At 47.0% G+C, this 21,349-nt stretch overlaps 1 protein-coding gene across 3 annotated transcripts in view; it reads right to left on the reverse strand.

Annotated features, from left to right (window-relative positions):
• Positions 1–21,163, reverse strand: part of SLC25A1 (solute carrier family 25 member 1) — a 34,090-nt gene extending 12,927 nt beyond the window's left edge. For all 3 annotated transcript variants that reach the window (XM_033837445.2, XM_033837444.2, XM_073790420.1), the window contains exons 1-2: positions 21,082–21,163; positions 15,611–15,792 (exon numbers count right to left, since the gene is read on the reverse strand). The gene's annotated coding sequence lies outside the window, so the exon portion shown is untranslated. The remainder of the gene's footprint in view (positions 1–15,610; positions 15,793–21,081) is intronic.
• Between the last annotated feature and the right edge of the window lie 186 nt (positions 21,164–21,349).

Below are 21,349 nucleotides of genomic sequence, written 5' to 3' on the forward strand. Positions count from 1 at the left end.
GGGGCCTCCCCAAGGCGTCTCTAATGATCCGATAGGACCGCTGGGGGATGGAGGGGGCAGCACGGAGGTAAGCACAGGGGGCACCAGACTGGGAGGGGGACGGTGGCACAGAGGGTGCCCACCGGGGTAGATTCCTTCTTGCCATCCTGCCATCTGTCACTTCCTGAACCCTCACAGCATTTGAAATACACACTGGCTGTTTTGAGGGCAAAAATGAATTTCTACCGTCTGAGTGGACACTGGGTGCCCAACCCAAGGTCAGCTCAGGAAACTGCTTCCCTTAAGGGGACCTTCCGTAGTGAGCTTCCACTGCAGACCTGAAGCATCGGCCGCCCCCAAAGCACTGCTCAGAGGACAGTCCCAGGATGGGGTGGGGGTGGGGGGTGGGGCATGGCTGTGAGTACCAGTCTCGGTGACAACACGAGGGCTAGCTTTCTCTAGTTGTGGCGAGCGGAGGCTAGTCTTCATTGCAGTGCATGGGCTTCTCACTGCGGTGGCTTCCTTGTTGTGGAGCACGGGCTGTAGACGTGCGGGCTTCAGTAGCTGTGACACACAGGCTCAGTAGTTGTAGCTCGCGGGCTCTAGAGAGCAGACTCAGTAGTTGTGGCGCATGGGCTTAGTTGCTCGGCAGCATGTGGGATCTTCCCGGACCAGGGCTTAAACTTGTGTCCCCTGCATTGGCAGGCGGATTCTTAACCACTGCGCCACCAGGGAAGTCCCCATGTCTTTAGACCTCGGTTGGGAGAGGTGACTTGGGGAGCACAGCACCTGCTTCTCCAGCCCCCATCGCAGGGGCTCCACGCTGGAGGGGAGCTGTGTGTGCTCATGGCCGTGGTGGGGACGGTGCGGAGAGGCCAGGGGGGACTCGGAGGAGGTGGGGGAAGAGTTCGTTTCAGCTGCAGGGGGCCTGCAGGTGGGCGGAAAGGGAGGTGAGCCCTCAAACTACACGCCTGAGGTCCACGCTCTGAAAGGCTGAAGTTAACACCGCGTCTGATAGAACAAGACAGTCTCTGTCAGAGGCTCGCGTCACTCACCGACCCACTGAACAGCAAGAGAACAGCAAGACCCAGCGCCAGTACCCCTGGGGACGGCCAGTTCCAGCACGTTGGCTGGGTCCCTCCCCGTCTCTGGGCTCCACTGGGATCTTGGAGACTCTTCCAGCCCCACCGCCCTGCTCTCCTGGAAACGCTGCCAGGGCCGGCAGCAGACAGGATCTCATAACCACAAGACAGTTTATCATGGCGAAGGCCTGAGTTGTTCAAGGCTGTGCTGGGGACGTGAGACTCTTCAAGAATCGGAGAAAGGACAGTGACGAGAGGCCACCCCTGCTCTCATCAGAAAAGCTTCAAGTTCTTTTCATTGAGTGGAGAGGTGCCGCAGCTAAAAAAGTCTCGGAACTAAAAAAGTCTCGGAAACTCACAAGCAGAGGTGGATCGGAGACACAAAACAAGGGTCAGGGAGGCCAAGCGGAGGAAACGGGTGTGAACTTGGGGGACAGTGGGTCCGGCTGGGCAGAGAGAAGGGGGAACCCCAGAGATTCAGGCAAACAGAGGGAGACCAGGCAGGAAGTGGGGCTGACGCAGCGAGAGCAGGGGCTCCTGCTGGTCAACATGGGGGGCCTGGAATCCCAGCCTATGGGCACCTTAGGTAAATGGGAGCTTAGGAAAGTTCTCCTCGATGGGTGGGTGGGGCTGAGGACCTAACAAAGGGCTGTTCCTGCCCAGGTGACGAGGGCCTAGTGCACCGCTGGCGTGAGCTTTGCTATAGCTGGGCGGTGGCAACAAGAACAGAATGGGGGCGTGGACGGAGGCCTATTAATGTACGAGGCTTCTGATGAAATAAAATTCATATTTTAAGGCAAGACACGCAACATTTAAATAATATTTTTTCTCTGCTCATTTGAGCCGCCTCCTTTCCCTCCACTGAACATTGTGCATCTGCATTAAGCATGAACCAGACTCCCCAGTGGCAGAAATACCTGCTCAACCACAAAGATCAATTTTTCTCCTTCTGGTGCCAGCCATGTAACTCCTTAGGAGGTAACATTCCTTTCTCAGTTCTGTAAGGGGTCATGATGATCCAACCCTGGCCTTGTAGGTGCAGACGTCTTTGGTGGACTTTATGTACAAGGCCACTATATCATTTCCCTTGAAGACAGCGATTGGTACAGAATAGACTGGTCAGACGACCTGGGGAGATACTGGGCTGGAGTTCTCAGCTTAAATACTTACTGATGACCTTATTAATGTCACTAGCTATATTTCTGCCTATTTTACAAGATTATTGTTTCTTTTTTTAAATAAATTTATTTTATTTATTTATTTTTGGCTGCGTTGGCTCTTCGTTGCTGCACACGGGCTTTCTCCAGTTGTGGCAAGCGGGGGCTACTCTTCGTTGCGGTGCGTGGATTTCTCACTGCAGTGGCTTCTCTTGCTGCAGAGCACGGGCTCTAGGCATGCGGGCTTCAGTAGTTGTGGCACGTGGGCTCAGTAGTTGTGGCTCATGGGCTCTAGAGCGCAGGCTCAGTAGTTGTGGCACACGGGCTTAGCTGCTCTGCGGCATGCGGGATCTTCCCGGACCAGGGCTCGAACCTGTGTCCCTTGCATTGTCAGGCGGATTCTTTTTTTTTTCTTTAATATTTGAATTTTATTTTATTTTTTTATACAGCAGGTTCTTATTAGTTATCTATTTTATACATATTAGTGTATATATGTCCATCCCAATCTCCCAATTCATCACACCATCACCACCCACCCTGCCACTTCCCCCCTTGGTATCCATATGTTTGTTCTCTACATCTGTGTCTCTATTTCTGCCCTGCAAACCGGTTCATCTGTACCATTTTTCTAGATCCACATATATGCGTTAATATATATTAACGCATATATATATAACGTTATATATATAACGTTAATATATATGCGTTAATATAATGCGTTTTTTTCTGTCAGGCGGATTCTTAACCACTGCGCCACCAGGGAAGCCCAAGATTATTGTTTCTTTCATGACCAAATGTGTGACTGAGCCTCTGATAAAAATAATGATGACTAGAAGACCTGAAACAACTGACCTATTATATAGTTCTGTAAGATCAGGAATTTTAATAGTGTAGCTCTAGATGTGGGAAGAAGCAACAACAGGGCAATAACGGACTAGTAGGACAGGCGGCCCAAAGGCCTTGGGCTACTGTTAGTTAACAGGGTCTAGTCTGGTAACAGCACATTGAAGGGCCTATCAAGGATATCCTCACCTGACCTGGGAATGAGCATTCCTAACACCATGGGACAAATCCGTCATGAAATGCCTCCCAAACCTTGGTTGAAATTAAGGCTGAAAGGAAAGGGACTGTAACAGAGAGAATGTTGCCCACCACCCAGTTCTACAAGAATCAAGTCATTAACCAGTGCAGTCGCTGACCTACCTGAAAGGAATTCAGGGTGAAGATCGGGATGAGGCACTTTGTGCTCTGGGAAAACTGGCAGAACTGGCCCTCAGAGACTTAGATATTTTCAGGAGAAAATTTTTTATGAATTTTTATTGCCTCTTCCCATACTTAGAAAAGCACTAAAACTACTAACTAAGGTAATGTGTTCCTCAAGAATAGCAATAACCTTCTACCAAGCTGGGTGCTTGGTTGCACATATCCCTTCACCAAAATCACATATATACTGGCCTCCCCTCTTTCCTCTTTTTAAATTTTTATTTTATTTATTTATTTTTATTAAAAAATTAAAAATTTTTTTATATTGGAGTATAGTTGATTTACAATGTTGTGTTAGTTTCAGGTGTACAGCAAAGTGATTCGGCTATACATATATATGTATATATATTTTTTGTCAGATTCTTTTCCCATTTAGGTTATTACAGAATATTGAGTTCCCTGTGCTATATAGTAGGTCCTTGTTGGTTATCCATTTTACGTATAGTAGCGTGTATATGTTAATCCCAAACTCCTAAATTATCCCTCCCCCCTTTCCCCTTTGGTAACCATAAATTTGTTTTCTAAGTGTGTGAGTCTGTTTCTGTTTTGTCCTTCCACATCCTCCCTTTCCTCTTTGGAACAGTCCTCAGACCTTTCTGAAAGACTGTCTCTGGATTATAATCCTCAGGTTGGCTTGACTAAAAGTTTCCATTTCTATCTTAGATTGACTATTGATTTTTTTTAACAACAGTTCCAATCATTCCATATCCCCACAAATACTTATTTTCCATTTTTAAAAAATTACCACAATCCTAAGAAGTAGTTCATTGTGACTTTGATTTGCAATTTGCTAGTGACTAGTGATGTTGACCATCTTTTCATGTGCTTATTGGCTATTTGTATATCTTCTTTAGATAAATGTCGATTCAAGTCTTTTCGCTCATTTTTTATTTTTATTTTAAAATTTTATTCTATTTTTTTACATCTTTATCGGAGTATAATTGCTTTACAATGGTGTGTTAGTTTCTTCTGTATAACAAAGTGAATCAGCTATACATATACATATATCCCCTTATCTCCTCCCTCTTGCGTCTCCCTCCCACACTCCCTATCCCAACCCTCTAGGTGGACACAAAGCGCCGAGCTGATCTCCCTGTGCTATGAGGCTGTTTCCCACTAGCTATCTATTTTACATTTGGTAGTGTATATATGTCAGTGCTACTCTCTTACTTCATCCCAGCTTACCTTTCCCCCTCCCCATGTCCTCAAGTCCATACTCTATATCTGTGTCTTTATTCCTGTCCTGTCCCTAGGTTCATCAGAACCATTTTTTTTCTTTAGATTCCATATATGTGTTAGCATATGGTATTTGTTTTTCTCTTTCTGACTTAGTCTCTAGGTCCATCCACCTCCAAATAACTCAATTTCTTTCCTTTTTACGGCTGAGTAATATTCCATTGTATATATATATATGCCGCATCTTCTTTATCAATCCGTCGATGGACACTTAGGTTGCTTCCATGTCCTGGCTATTGTAAATACAGCTGCAATGAACACTGTGGTACATGACTCTTTTTGAATTATGATTTTCTCAGGGTATATGCCCCGTAGTGGGATTGCTGGGTCATATGGTAGTTCTATTTTTAGTTTTTTAAGGAACCTCCATACTGTTCTCCATAGTGGCTGTATCAATTTACGTTCCCACCAACAGTGCAAGAGGGTTCCCTTTCTCCACACCCTCTCCAGCATTTATTGTCTGTAGATTTTTTGATGATGACCATTCTGACCGATGTGATGTGATACCTCATTGTAGTTTTTTTTATTTTTTATTTTTGCGGTCCGCGGGCCTCTCACTGTTGTGGCCTCTCCCGTTGTGGAACACAGGCTCCGGACGTGCAGGCTCAGCGGCCATGGCTCACGGGCCCAGTCGCTCCACGGCATGTGGGATCTTCCCGGACCGGGGCACGAACCCGTGTCCCCTGCATCGGCAGGAGGACTCTCAACCACTGCGCCACCAGGGAAGCCCTGCTGGATTCTTTTTTAAAAAAATTTTATTTATTTATCTGATAAGAGTAAATATATTTACTCTTAAATATAAATAAATCTATTTATCTATTTTTTGCTGCATTGGGTCTTTGTTGCTGTGCGCAGGCTTTCTCTAGTTGTGGCGAGCAGGGGCTACTTTGTTGCAGTGCGCGGGCTTCTCATTGCGGTGGCTTCTCTTGTTGCGGAGCATCGGCTCTAGGCACACAGGCTTCAGTAGTTGTGGCACATGGGCTGAGTAGTTGTGGCTCACGGGCTCTAGAGCGCAGGCTCAGTAGTTGTGGTGCACGGGCTTAGCTGCTCTGCGGCATGCGGGATCTTCCTGGACCAGGGCTCGAACCTGTGTCCCCTGCATTGGCAGGCAGATTCTTAACCACTGTGCCACCAGGGAAGTCCCTGTGCTGTTGGATTCTGTTTGCTAGTATTTTATTGAGGATTTTTGCATCTTTTGTCCATTTTTTAATTGGGACATTTGCCCATTTTTTAATTGGGACATCTTTTTGTGGCTGAGTTGTAAGCTCTCTCTGTTTATTCTGGATACTAGACTCTTATCAGATGCATGATTTGCAAATACTTTCTCCCATTCTGTAGGTTGCCTTTTCAACGTATACATATATCCCCATATCTCCTGCCTCATGTCTCCCTCCCACCCTTCTCGGTGGTCACAAAGCACCGAGCTGATCTCCCTGTGCTATGCAGCTGCTTCCCACTAGGCAGTCTTTTTTTCAAAGCACTCTGAATATCTCATCCCACCATGCCTTCTGATGAGAAATCAGTTGTTCATCTTATTGAGACCATGTACAATTGAGACCATTGTACAAAGGGCAATATCCTTTGATGCACAAAAGTTTAGTTCTGATAAAGTCCAATTTATCTATTTTTTCTCTTGTTGATCATGCCTTTGGTGTTGCACCTAAGAATCCACGGGCAAACACAAAGTCATGCATATTTCCCATTTTCTTCTGAAGATTTTTATAGTTTTAGCTCTTAAATTTAGGTCTTTGATCCTTTGAGTTAATTTTGTATATGGTGTGAGGTAGGGGCTCCACTCCATTATTTTGCACGTGGATGTCCATTTGTTACAGAGAACAAATGGATGGTCTGAAGTTTACCCCTCATAATAAACCATTCATAATAAGTAAAGTGCCTTCCTGAGTTCTATGAACCATTGTAGCAAATTACTGACCCTGAAGAGGGACTGTGGGAGCCCCTGATTGACAGCCTGTAGGTACAGGTGGCCTGGAGCTTGAGACTGGGGTCTGAAGGGTGGGGAGTCTGGCAGGAGTATGCACCAACCCTGGGTGTTAGCGTCAGAACACAGTTGGATTCTTGGACACCCAGTTGCTGTCCACAAAGAACTGGAGAATTGTCTGATGTAGAAAAACCAACACCTTTGGTGTCAGAAGTGGCGTGAGGATAAAAGAGGTTTAGCTTGGATTTTTTTAATCGTTGGTTTTAATTCTGTCAGCAAAGCATAAACAAGTGACACTGTGATTTATAGTCTTTTACTTTAAAACATTTTATCAAACATGATGATATCCCTGTAAATAGGCATAATTCCCAAAGGTATTAACAACTTTATTGAGATATAACTCACACACCATGGAACTCATTTGTTTAAAGCACGCCATTCAAGTTTTTAGTTTTTCACAGGATTGTGCAGCCATGGTTATAATATAATTTTCAACACTTTCATCACTTAAGAGGAACCTCATTGGCTGTCAATCTCCAACCGACCTTCACACTCCACCCCAAGTCTAAGCAACTACTCACCTATTTTCTGTCTCTATAGATAACTATTCTGAACATCTCATCTAAGTGGAATCGTACATCTTTCCCTTAGCTTAATATGTCCAAGGTTAATCATGGTATAGCATACATCAGTACTTCATTTCCTTTTACCATCAAATTAATATTCCATTGTATGGACATACATTTTATTTATGTATTTAGCAGCTGATGGACATTTGTACTGTTTCCACTTTTTGGCTAGAATGAACAGTGCAGCTATGAACATTCATGTATAAGTTTTTAGTAGTAATTTTTATTTTAATGTCTATTTTATCTGATATTAATATGGCCAATCCAGCTCTCTTTGGAGTACAGTTTGCATGGTATATCTTTCCCATCCTTTTACTTTCAATATATTGTGTCCTTGAATTTATTTATTTATTTATTGCTCGTTTGTTTGTTTCTGTTTTGTTTTTTGGCCGCACCGTGGGGCTTTCGGGAACTTCTTCAACCTGGGATTGAACCTGGGCCACAGCAGTGAAAGCCTGGAATCCTAACCACTAGGCCACCAGGGAACTCCCTATTGTGTCTTTGAATTTAAAGTTTGTCTCCTGTAGACAGCATACAGTTGGATCATGTTGTTTTAAAAAATACTTGCCAATTTCTGCCTTTTTATCAGAGTGTTTGATCCATTTAATACAACTATCAATAAGGTAAGATTTACTTCTGCCATTTTGTTATTTGTTTTCTTCATGTCTTACATCTTTTTTGTTTCTTTATTCTTTCATTACTGCCTTCTTTTGTGTTAAATAGGCATTTTCCAATGTGTCATTTCAATTACCTTGTTATTTCTTCTACTATTTTCAGTTATCTCCTTAGTGGTTGCCTTAGTATTACAATTAACCTCATAATTTGATTTGGATTCATACCAATATCATTTCAACAGCACACAAAACCTTTGCTCCTGTATAGCTCTGTGCCTCCTCCCTCCTTTGTACTAGTACTGTCATACAAATTACATCTTTATGTACTTTATATACGTATCAACACAGATTTATAATTATTGTTCAATGTAGTTGTCTTTTAACACAGACAGGAGGAAAAAGAGTTATAAACAAAAATTACATTTATGGTCTTGTACATTTACCTATCTAGATACTTATATATCAGGACTCTTTATTTCTTCATGTGGGTCAAGCTCTTACTTGTGTCTTTTCATTTCCACCTGAAGGATTCTCTTTAGTATTTCCTACAAAGCAGATCTGTTAGAGACAAATTCTCTCAGTTTTTGTTTACCTGGGAATGCCTTAATTTCCCCTTCAATATTTGAAGGATAGATTTGCTGGATACAGAATTTCTGCTTGACAGTCTTTTTTTTTTTTTAACATCTTTATTGGCGTATAATTGCTTTACAATGTTATGTTAGTTTCTGCTGTAAAACAAAGTGAATCAGCTATACGTATACATATATCCCCATATCTCCTGCCTCATGTCTCCCTCCCACCCTTCTTGGTGGTCACAAAGCACCGAGCTGATCTCCCTGTGCTATGCAGCTGCTTCCCACTAGGCAGTCTTTTTTTCAAAGCACTCTGAATATCTCATCCCACCATGCCTTCTGATGAGAAATCAGTTGTTCATCTTATTGAGACCATTGTACAAGACTGGTTTGCTTCTCTTTGCTGCTTTCATGATTCTCTGCCTTTTGATGGTTTAACTGTGATATGTCTAGGTGTGGATTTCTTTGAGCCTCCTGGTTATGTACATGAGTGGGTTTTTTAAAAATCAAATTTGGCACGTTTTGGCCATTATTTCTTTAAATATTCTTTCTTCCGTCTGGGACTCCCATTACGTCTGTTGGCCCACTTGATGGTCCACAGATCTATGAGGCTTTGGCGTTTTCTTTTTTTTTTTTTTTAATACTTCCTAGTTCTTTATTGCTAATGATCTATGTGGTGAGACGTTGGTCTCATACTTTAGTTTTTTAGATATGGTTTCCATTAGTTATTTAAACATATTTAAAATAGCTGATTTAGTCTTTTTTTGTTTGTTTGTTTGGCCACACCATGTGGCATGCGGGATCTTAGTTCCCCAACCAGGGATTGAATCCATGCCCCCTGCATTGGGAGCGTGGAGTCTTAACCACTGGACCGTCAGGGAAGTCCCCTGATTTAAAGTCTTTTAAAAAGTAACTCTAATGTCTGGGCTTCCTCAGAACAGTTTCTACTGACTGCTTTTTTTCCCCTGAATATGCTTTGCTTCTTTGCATATTTTGTAATTTTTTTTCCTGAAAAACTAGACATTTTAAATGCTATGATGTGACAACTCTGGAAATCAGACACTCCCTGCCTTACCTGAGCTTATTGCTGCTGTTTGCTGGTTTAGCAAATTTCTTGAACTAATTTTGTAAAGTTTGTGTTATTTGTCATATGTGGTCAGTTAAGTCTCTACTCAATTAGCTTAGTGGCCAGTTAATGAGCTGAAAGAGATTACTTAAATGCCTTGAATCTCAACCTTTACTGAGAGGCTCTGCGTGTGCTGAAACATGTCTTCAGTGCCCTGGAAGGCAGTTTCCAATTTTGCCTTGGCCTCCAGCCTACACTTCTTCCTTGTGCATAGCCTCGAGGTCAGCCAGAGGTGAGAGCTCAGGGCCTTGTCAGTTCTCTCTTGGACGTGTGCACAGCCCTGTGCATGCACAAGGCCTTCTAGATTCCCCAAAATATGCTGAAGCTTTTGAAAGCCCCCCTATGAACATCTCATTCCACAACCGCTTTTTAATTTTTTTGCACCCTCTGCCCATCATAAGGGCCAGCAACATCCAAATCCTTTCAGAGGGAAGCCAAGGGTAGATAGTAATTCAAGGTAATAGATGATGCACCATAGAAAATGTCCTGGTATAAAATTATTCCTTTCACGTAAGCCTTGGCAATCAGACCCAAACAATCCCTGACATGGGTGACAGCATCATGTCATTTCATGGGTAGGAGCAATGGGAATGTCCATTATCCCAGATATGATGTGAGGTTTCCCACAAATACGCTGCCACTCCAGCTTCACCCTCAGCCCCGACAACCAGAAATAACTGAGGCTATAGGACCTCTCACTGGAAGGTTCTGTGACTCTAAGTAAATCCCTTAAATTACATCAAAGAACCCCTAGGTCACCCAGGAAGAAAAACTTGTCCGTACATCACAGATGAAGGGTTAGACCCCAGGTACCCCAACTCTTCTGAGGCAAACGCCAGGCCACCATCTCACTCTCCTCTCCCCGACAGCAGACGCCCAGCCCAGCACCAAGTCCTAGCCACTTCACCTCTAAAATCTGAAGTCTCGCCTCTCCTGTTCATCTGCAACACCACCACCTTCAGCTAAAGCACACAGAGACTCCCAAGGTAGAGAGAAGTATTCCTTCCATCTCTGTTCACTCCTCACCTCTCTCCTTCAGTCTCTGCCCCACATCATGCTGCGTGGCTTTATTCCGATATCTGCCCGTCAACTAGCCTCTCGGCCTCCAGTCTCACAGTGGCCCATCTCAACATCACCCACTGCAAGAGGGAGGATGAATCACGGGACTCTCACTTTAGAAACTGCAGCAGAATCCCCACTGCCTGCAGGACAGAGCACCCCCATCTCTCCTGCTTTGCCCGCTAGCTGCTTCTTATACTCCCTACAGGTACAGTCATAGTGGAGGACCACAACCTCCCAGAAGGAGCAACACTCTTCCAGTTCCATGCCTTTTCACACATTTTCCTCTCAAAGTGAACTTTTACAGCTGGCCAAATGCAGCTTTAAGGCCCCCTCTACTGTGGGCCCTCCCTGACTTAGGGTATCATCTGACACCCCCGCAGCACTCTCTTCAAATGTCTGACAGTTGGCTAAGTACTAAAATCCTGCAGCCCCACCTTCTCTACTGGGCTATGGAAGACCGATCAATGGCCCAGATTGGCTAATAACAATCTAAGACCAAACACCCTACGGTTGTCTAATATCTGAGGACTGGATTAGGAATGAAAAAAGAAACCGTGGCAGACAGTTGCTGTTTTCATTATAAAAGGACATGGGTTAGCAACATTCCACTAAAACTCTTAAAATAGAGACCCCCAAACTTCATCCTATAAACTTATAGGTTCTAAGTAGTTCTACTAAAAATCTTCAACAATTCACTTCTTAAAACTGTGCCAGAAATAATTTATAGATTTAATATTAGTAACCTGATGGGATACAATAGCTGATGAGGCAAAGTTGCATTTAAATACTTATATGATCCGGGACTTCCCTGGTGGCGCAGTGGATAAGACTCCATGCTCCCAATGCAGGGGGCCCGGGTTCCATCCCCGGTCAGAGAACTAGATCCCATGTGCATGCCGCAACTAAGAGTTTGCATTCCACAACTAAGGAGTCCATGAGCTGCAACTAAGGAGCCCTGGAGCCATAACTAAGGAGCCCGCCTGCTACAACTAAGACCCAGTGTAACCAAATAAATAAATATTAAATAAATAAATAAATACCTATATGATCCAAAGTTTGGATTTCTTTGTAACCTCTACTTCTTTCAGTCTGGGACCTACTTCTCCTGCCTTACACCTACACCAACTTAAATATTAGGCCTTGATGGTCTGTTAGGCCAGGCCCTGAAGGCAGCCAAAGCTCACCCGGGCCGAGATGCCAAGAGGAGCAGTCCCTCTGGGTATTCACCCGTACGGCAGTGGATGGCCCAGTGCCCCATGAGACCGGCGTGTCCATCCAACATCTTGGTGGGCTCGGAGTCACCTCATGCTCCGGGGTAGACTGTGGTCTCTGTCACCAGGGCAATGGTGCTCGCAAAGACCCATTTCCATAAATCCCCCTTTCCACCATTGTCTGAGACTTCGCTTTCCTCTTTGTCTCAATATTAAGGATCTGAAGCGTCTTCCCAGCTAGTATTTAATGTGAGGGAGATTAGAGAAAGATAAATTAAAAATTAGAAAGACAGGTTCTACACTCTTAATTCTGTATCTTTCTATTACTTTAAGATGTACTACTTACAGCGAATCCGATTAAGAGGAAAAAGAAAATGTCTCGAGTAGTAATTAACCACGTTAACTTCTAAATATTGACAAGAGCCTCCTAGGCATTACCTCCTTCTCAGAAGAGTGTAAAAGTGTGTCAGTATTTATACTCACGTTAGAAAATATGTTGAAGGACTTCCCTGGTGGCGCAGTGGTTAAGAATCCGCCTGCCAATCCAGGGGACACAGGTTCGATCCCTGGTCCAGGAAGATCCCACATGCCACGGTGCAACTAAGCCGGTGCACCACAACTACTGAGCCTGTGCTCTAGAGCCTGCGAGCCACAACTATTGAGCCTATGTGCCACAACTACTGAAGCCCGTGCACCTAGAACCTATGCTCCACAATGAGAGAAGCCACTGCAATGAGAAGCCTGCGCGCTGCAACTAGAGAAAGCCCGCGCACAGCAACGAAGATGCAACACAGACTAACATAAATAAATAAATAAATTGATTAATTTAAAAAAATCACTTCTGTGGTGTGATGCCCAGGGTGTGGCAGTCATTTAAAAAAAGAAAAAAAGAATAAAGGAATTTTATGGCCTTTAAATTCCACCTGCATAAAGTAGTCAGACACAGAAACAAAGGCTGGGCTGCAAGTGCAACTCCAGGATAGGGCTGCCTTCTGGGGTCAAACAGCCGAGGCTCAGGGGAAACATCCTCCAGCTGGAAACCTGGTCAAGCTGTCCTCAGACTGGCTAAAAATAACTTGTTTTACATGCAGTACAAACTATCTAGCATCACAACAAAAAACAAAACAAGGACCAAACCCCTTTGGGAATCAACCTCAGGACTGAGGTCCTGGTGGTGAAGGGGTCCCGCCACAAGGGGGCGCCATCCACTGCCCTGCGCGCCCACCTGAGCCCGGCCACCTGCTTGGCTGGCAGCAGCCTGCACCCCACGTGCCTCTAAAAATGAAGGGAAAGAGGTAACATTTGTGAAGAGAAGCACACGCGAATGCTCAGAGGACAGTGTTTCCTAGTAACAGCAGGAATATCACACTTGGGCCGTGATACAAAGTCACAAACTAGGGGCACGAAGACCCCAGTCACACATTCATGTTTTGTGTTTACAACTCTTTAAAAATATAAAAACCACCCTTAGCTTGGGGTCTAAGTCTGCTGATCCCGCAGGCAGAGTATTAATATTCCATGAAAACAGCAGCAGCGAGGGATTCTACCCGACTTCAGGCTCTTTGGGTCAAGGGTGAAAATGCATCTCTGAAAATATCCACCAAGAATCCATCAGTGGACGGTCTGAAGGGCCCAGGGTGAGCGAGTCTGCTCGGACGGCTCCAGAAGGAACTCTCAACCAGGTGGGAGCGGGCTGCAAAGCAGAGCTTTTTAAACAAGAGCCCGATGGACTTCCCCGGCCGTCTAGTGGTTAGGGCTCCGTGCTTCCACAGCAGGGGACGTGGGTTCGATCCCTAGTCGGGGAACTAAGATCCTGCATGCAGCGTGGCGTTGCCGAAAACAAGAAAGAACCCTGTTCCCCCACGAGCCCTCAGCCAACATGGGCACCCGTGATCGTCCAGGCTCAGACCCCCACCCCCACAAGTTCACACCAGCCCCCATGGAACAGCCCGGGCTTGTGAAACAGTAACAGTGTAATTCAGTTACCTGTGTAATGCTACCTTGTATTTAAAAAAATACTTTTTTAAAGACAACTTTGCTCACTTTGGTGTGGCCTCCATTTGCCAGCAACATGTACTACAGGGTCCAGGATCCTCCTGTGGCCACAGGGTTGCAGTAAGAACAGGAGAAAAGCCTTAAAATGACATCATATTGGTCCTACCGCCTCACGCTTCCTTGTGCAAAAGAAAACAGCAAAAAAAAAAAAAAAAAAAAAAAGAAAAAGAAAACAGCGCTGCACGTGGTTCCAGCTGCAGCAGCTCATGTGAACACGGAGAGAAGAGGAGCAGCCGGGCAGCTGGAGGCGGGCCACGCTGCCCTCCCAGAATGGGAGCTACTCACAGAGCCCCCGGGGACCGAGATGCAGTGAGATGGGAAGCCCACTTCAGGGCGTGATCCAAGCACAGATGACAACCAAGTCACTGTGCCTCCCCTGAAACACAAAGAGCCCCCGCTTGGCTAAAATGAGTGGCTGCTGTCTCTTCACCCATCCCAGCTTCACACTCTCCAGTCTGCCCCCACCGCACCCCACCACCGCCATAGGGAGGGTTCCTGAGATGCCCAATCAGAGAATCACTCCCCTCTCTGACAGCGTCCAAGCTACAGCAAACTCTGGCTTCCTTAGACTGTCCCCCAGACTACCCAACGGAAGCCCAGATCCCATCAAAGCTTCTTCTTAACACCCTCCTACCCAGGCCCACCCTCCATGGTGCTCCTGGTGGTCTCTGGCTGGAGGGACGGACAACATGCAGATGCCGTGTTCTCTCTGCCCCCATGCCCACACCCCAGGAGAGCCACATGTTAAAGGGCCCAGGAGACCAACAGGCTGGGCATCGCGAGACCCGTGGAGCACACCAAGCAGCAAACAGCACACTAGACAGGGTCTCTCGACAATACTGTAAAAACAGAAAACGCAGAGGAGCCAAAAGTATCATTAAGAGTTCAGGAAGTTTAATAACTTCAATTAAACTTAAAACAGTTTACAATGCTTACACTACATGTTCAAAAAAATAGTGACAAGAAATAGAGCTGATAACAGACAAAAGATCATTTCAAATAAAAGTTATTCAGCTATTTCTTTTTGAACAGAAAGGTCTTCACTTCCAGATGTCCCTCTACCTACTGAAATGACCAAGTAGACCCTCTTTCTGTAAAAAAATAGAAGCAACGCAAAGCTAATATTTGGCCTTCACAAATTTTAGGTCCAGAAAGTGCTTTCACTTTTCAAAGTAAGGATAAAGGTTTCACGTAAAACACTAGCAAGCCCAGTATATACATAATCCTTTCAGTTCCTGAATCCTGGCAGTAGGGAAAGATTCTATGTCCTCAGAGTAACTAGATTTCAAGCACCTGAGACCCCAAGTCCAGGGAAGTGAAATTCTACTAATGCCTGACGGCCCCGTCATTGGCACATTTCCCAAGTGAAGCAGGATCTGGATGCACACTCCAAGCTGCCTGGACAACCTCCCTCCCCCCCATCACCCAACCTTCCCCTCTGAGGTCAAGAGTGCCTGCAGGGCGAGGCATGGCGCTCCCTCCCTCGCATGCATCTGGACGTAGGGGTGAGGGCACCCAAGCTCAGGGCCTCTTACTGAACAGGACGCGCAAGACACAGCTTCTGCTAAAACTTCTTGAGTTTAATGCTATTGATGACACTTCGCTGTGAGTGTGTGACGCTTGTTCAATATAAAAGGTAACAAAGCAGTGAGGTAAATGACTTTCTGAACATCTGTCAGGAGTACCTTCCAGAGGCTGGATGCACGGTGGCTCTGTCTGCAGACTGGCCGTGCGGCAGGTGCCGTGGGTCACTCATGCCAGCGTTCACCACCTGTGCCGGCTCGTCCTGGGCACATGGAATCCTGCCAGGTCCCATGGTCAGTATGCTGAAGCCAGCGTCAGCTGGATTAAGTCCCAGGTTTTGGAGCTAAACAGAAAAGAAGCATTTGATTAAAGTAAGTTTTTCCTCTCTGAAACAGATCAGATCTAGACCAGATAAGGGATCACAGCAAGTGACTACTGGAGGCCAATGCGAACATGCGTCTCTATGCCTTTAACAGGTACAGCCAGCACAGCAGCGACAGGCTTCCAGGAGCCCGCAACCCTGAGGGGCTGAACACACGGGAACCCACAGGAGTAAGGATGACAGCAGTAGGGAGGAGCCCGGTCATGACCATGGCGAGCCGGAGGGAAGGAGGCCTTGGGGACGGGCCCAGAAACTGGCTTCCCCAAAGGAAGCAATAACAAAGACCCTCCCAAGAGCTTTTGCTTAAAGCATTCCCCTGCATGTCACAATGTCTAAATCTACTTCCTTGGGGCTTCCCTGGTGGTGCAGTGGTTAAGAATCCGCCTGCCAATGCAGGTGACATGGTTCAAGTCCAGGTCTGGGATGATCCCACATGCGTCAGAGCAACTAAGCCTGTGCGCCACAACTACTGAGCCTGCGCTCTAGAGCCCGCGAGCCACAACTACTGAAGCCCAGGCGCCTAGAGCCTGTGTTCTGCAACAAGAGAAGCCACCACAATGAGAAGCCCGTGCACCGCAAGGAAGAGTATCCCCCGCTCAACGCAACTAGAGAAAGCCCGCACGCAGCAACAAAGACCCAACGCAGCCAAAAATAATAAAATAAATAAATTAAAAAATACATATATTAAAAAAATTAGTGATTTGAGTCCAGTTCCTCACGTAAGAGCTTATACACACATTCATGGCAGTGGGAAAAGTCCAGTACCTCACAAACATAAGATGGTGTCTTAACATCTGGGAACCATGGACGCAAAAATTAGCCAGAGACCATTAGAACCAGAACAAATGAAGACGGTGGTTCTAGCCGGGTGGGATCCTGCAGTCTCTGGAGACAGGCAGGGACAACTTTAACTCCAACGACTCGAGAACCCTGAGGGCTGGGGCCCGGGATGCTAAACACAGCACAACCCCACACAGAGTACCAGATACCCCTGAGTTTTACTCCACGTGCAAAAAGAGTCCCGAGATGCGGTTTTCCATTAGTCAGTAGAAATAACCAAGGACTCTGATTCCCAGAATAATCAGTCTGGTAGGTAACCAAGCTACACATTTAAACAGCCCGTATCAGAGTTAATAAAAGTAGACAAGGGACCTCCCCAGCAGTCCAGTGGTTGGGACTCTGCCTTCCAATGCAGGGGGCACAGGTTCGATCTCTGGTCGGGGAACTTAAATCCCACATGCTGTGTGGTGCAGCCAAAAATTAAAAAAAAAAAAAAAAAAAAAAAAAGGCACTCTCACAATCCTTTCGGTTCTCTAGACCTGCGATGAAACGAACCCAAATTCGAATCTGACGCTGAGGAAAACATAAAAGCAACTGCGCATCTGAATGTCCTGTGGCTGCTCTACTGAAGGGACCGCAGTCTGGCCGGCAGGGCCGCAGCTGTGCTCACACAAGTCGCTGGTGACAACACTAGCTTCTCGTGTCAAAGAGCCAGACGCCCCACAGGGTCAACACCTGGGCTGTCACCTCTGGGCCTGTTCCTTCTGCGTCTGTCTCCTCCCCAGGCTCACTCACTGCCGATCCCAGGGCCCAGAACACGGATGTTATATAATTAATTGGTAGAGAGGTTACTTGTTCTAGGCAGTCAAGAAAATATGCAGTTTAAGAAAATATATTTCAAACTTATTAGCAAGCCTTTTCCTATGTTAGAGGAAGCTCTGTAAATGAGGGCCTATGAAAAAATGGTGATACTAAGGTCTTTTCTGGAACTTACCTAAATTTTAGGACTAGGTTAGTTCAGGATAGTTTAAAAGTTACATTTTTAGTGCATTACAGACTTCTCTCAAATTACACCACAGTAAGTTTTCTCTATTTTAACACCAATGCATAAGACCCTATATTTATCCCTGTTAAATGTCATCTACTTGGATCCCAGGCTGTCAAGATCTGCTTGGATTCTAATTTTGCCCCTGAACTTCGCCATCCCAGCTCCGTGGCGCCATTCCTCAGCCAGCCCAGGGGGATGGTCACCTCCCCTGCACAGAGGGTGCAGCGGGCCTCCAGCAAGAGAGGTGGCAGAAGAAAATGAACAGGCTAAAAGCAGAGAAGGAGGTGAAGCAGCAAGGGAAAGAAATATCAGGACGAGCAGGGAGGCGAGGACACATTTCCAGGACGGGGTGACAGGGAGCCAACAACTACCATCCCAGGGGATGTTAGTAAGCAATTCTGTCAAATACATGCTGGGATCTGTATGTGATTTTTCCCCCCCTTGGCCACACCGTGCGGCATGTGGGATCTTAGTTCCCCGACCAGGGATCGAATCCACGCTCCTGGAATTGGAAGTGCAGAGTCTTGACCACTGGACCGCCAGGGAAGTCCCAGTACAATATGTGATTTCAAAAGAAATCTTCAAACCGTGTTAAGTTACAAAAGCAAAGGCCAGGAGAATATTTTTACTGTAATTCTTTTAATCTTTTTTTTGAAAATATAATGCTTTCCTTAACCGTTTCTGATGGGGAGAGAGACCCCCCTGGTTGCACAGTTTCCATTCATACTTTTTATTTGGGACAATTCTTCCATGCACACATATTACTTTAAAGTCTGTTCCAAATACTTCTGCCCCAGCTACAGGACGCTGAGGAGCCTGGGGAAGCTTGGCTAAGATCACGTGGGACATGACACCTCCACCGACCCAACAAAACTCAAAAAGCACTGGGAAGCATGTGCGGTTTGGGGATCTTGAACATTTAAAATTGTTTTTCCAAAGATGCCCGACTCTAATCCATCTGATACTCGGTCACTCACCTGCCACACACTCACTTTGTAAACAAGAAAGTCAGACGCAAATGATCAGCCCAGCGTCTACCTCCAGTATAAGGACAATCAGTCTGCCAACAGGTAAAATTTAACAGCTTACACAAGACCTTACAAAAAGCTTCATATAAACGTAGAACAACAATTCTAGGACACAGTAAGCCCACTGTTGTGCGTCTTAGAATCTGAAAAGTGGCAGAAATAGAGACACAGATGGAGAGAACAAACGTATGGACACCAAGGGGGGAAAGTGCGGGGTGGGGTGGGGTGGTGGGATGAATTGGGAGACTGGGATTGACATATATACACTGGTATGTATAAAATAACTAATAAGAACCTGCTGTATAATAAATAAATAAATAAAAGAAAAAGAAAAAGAATCTGAAAAGCGAGGCAGCAACATAAACCAAGCGTGTTCTGGGCAGACATGTCCTCCCCAGAGCCCTGCCAGCACACTTGGATGCTCAACGTCTTCAGTTCAAGCTCAGACCCCATGTGAAAAAGGCTTCGAACATCAACCTCTCTAACTTTGAATAATGACTAACCTCTAGAAGACTGGTTCTCAGCTTCCTCTGGAGGCAACGCCACAGCGCAGAGACTCGGATTTCCACCCGAGGTGGCCCCGCCGGGTGCTGTGAAGTCCCAGCCGCGCCCAGAGGCGCTAATCAAGACCAGAGACTGTCGGGCTCCTGAAACTTACACGGGTTCCCTTGGTCAAGTCCGCCTCTGTTAAGAGCATCACCTCTGAGCTCCAATATCAGACCCTGAGGGACCAGTCTGTATGCCTCTGTGGGGGATCTGTGCCACGTTTCAAAACTCACACACCAGCAGCTGCTTCCTGACTCAGCCGGGAGAGAATTCTTGGAGCTCTGAACAGAAATTTTCTGCCACTGAACGGTCCAGCCAGTCTTCTCGTGAATCAAGGCATACCCAGTTCTTAGCCCTTCAGTTTTTTTGCCGTTCTCGGATATCACAAACAGCAACCGCCTTCAAACTCAGGTATCTGATTTTGTTTTAAGTTCAGATAGTACTTATGAGAAATGTTTCTGCAGCACCAGTCCGCCCCTCCAAACTAGGGTGACAGGATAAATAAAGCAAAATAACTCGCCACTGTCTGAAACCCAAGTGGAGGGAACACCTTATTAGGATGCAAGGGACGTAACACGTGTGGCCTCTGCCCACTGCGCTCTGGAGAAGCTGACCATAGAGTAACGGTTCCTGCACATGTATTTGTTTCCCCACCGACCGTTATAAAAGTATTGTTTTTCCTCTGGGGAAAATCATGTGGAACAAACTAAATTTAAAAACAGAAAAAAAATATTGTTACAATTATATCACCTGTAAAGTATCTAGAATTATTTTTCTATAGGTGACACAGAAACCAAGATCTAGAGGAAACACAGTTTAAACGAATAGAACTGATATTTTATAGTCACAAGTCTACATCCTCCACTTCCTAATATTGTACAACTGGAGAACCGATGTCCACTCTCTTAAAGGATTTTTGGTCTGGGGAACGATCAGGTGGGCCCAGGGGAGCAAGCTGGGGGCCCGGAAAAGCCCACGAACCGCGTCACCAGACAGTCCTCGTGATACCTGATCGGTCACCGACTATCCAAACATCTTATTAGGAAATCGCTTTCACTCCTTCACGGATCTGAGGGCCTGCTTGGCCCCGGGCAGTGGGTTCCTGTGCTCGCAGGCCCGAGGGAGAGCAGCGACCACACTACGGGATGGGGCGTCCTCAGGGAAGCCCCCAGAGCACGGGCCCCCAGCCCGTGAAGGTCAGGGCCGGCCTGTGGCTGGGGCGTCGTCTGAGCAGAAACCAGAGGCTAAGCAGCTGGTGGCTGGGAAAGAGGGGGCGAGGGGGGAGCGTGTTTTGCAAAGAGGCAGCAGCACGTGCCGAGGCTCACGGGCTAGCGTGGGGGCTGCAGAGAAGGTGCTGGAGGACATGTGGGGGGGCGGCGAGAGGGTCTTCCCGGGGCCCCGCATCCTCACCCCGGGGCGACGGGGCCGCTCACCAAGGGACTTGAAGCGGACGGCTGTCCTCTGGGAAAACGCCTCTGCCCGGGTGCTGGGCAGGGACCCGGGGCAAGGCCGGAGAACGAAACCCAGGGACAGAGTCGGCGCCGCCCCCACCCAGGGAGGAGCGCGAAGCCCGGGAAGGACACTCGGGCCCGAGGGCCGAGCAGCCCCCGCTGTCCGCGCACCGGGAGGCGACATGTGGTCGGACCTTCGTCCTCCGCCCGCGTCCAAGTCTGAGCCCCGGGGGTTTTCTAGCCCGCGAACGCCGGGCGGCCCGCACGCGCGGCACCCGCGCCCCCACCGCACCGGGCTGGGGTCTGGGGTCGGCGGTGCCCTCTGGGACCCTCAGGCGGCTGGGACGCGGCCGAAGGACCGAGCGCGACCCATCCCCGCACAGCTCCCGGATCTCACCTGGAAGGTCCCGAGAGAAGCGCACAAGCCGGCGGACAGGGAGGGGCGGAGCCCCCACCGGAGACGCGCATGCGTACTAATTGGGGCGCGCATGCACACTGATTGGAGCACGCCGCGACGACTCTTCCCGCGCTCCTTCCTCCCGCGCTCCCTCCGCCGGCCGCCCGGGGTGGGGGCGGGGGGTCTGCGAAAAATAATCCCGGGTGTGGCTGCCGGTCCTCTCAGTCCCCCGAGCAGGAACGAGTCTGCGCTGCCCCGCCGGTGCCCA

The sequence above is a fragment of the Tursiops truncatus genome, chromosome 13, assembly GCF_011762595.2.
Source record: "Tursiops truncatus isolate mTurTru1 chromosome 13, mTurTru1.mat.Y, whole genome shotgun sequence".
Lineage (NCBI taxonomy): Eukaryota > Metazoa > Chordata > Mammalia > Artiodactyla > Delphinidae > Tursiops > Tursiops truncatus.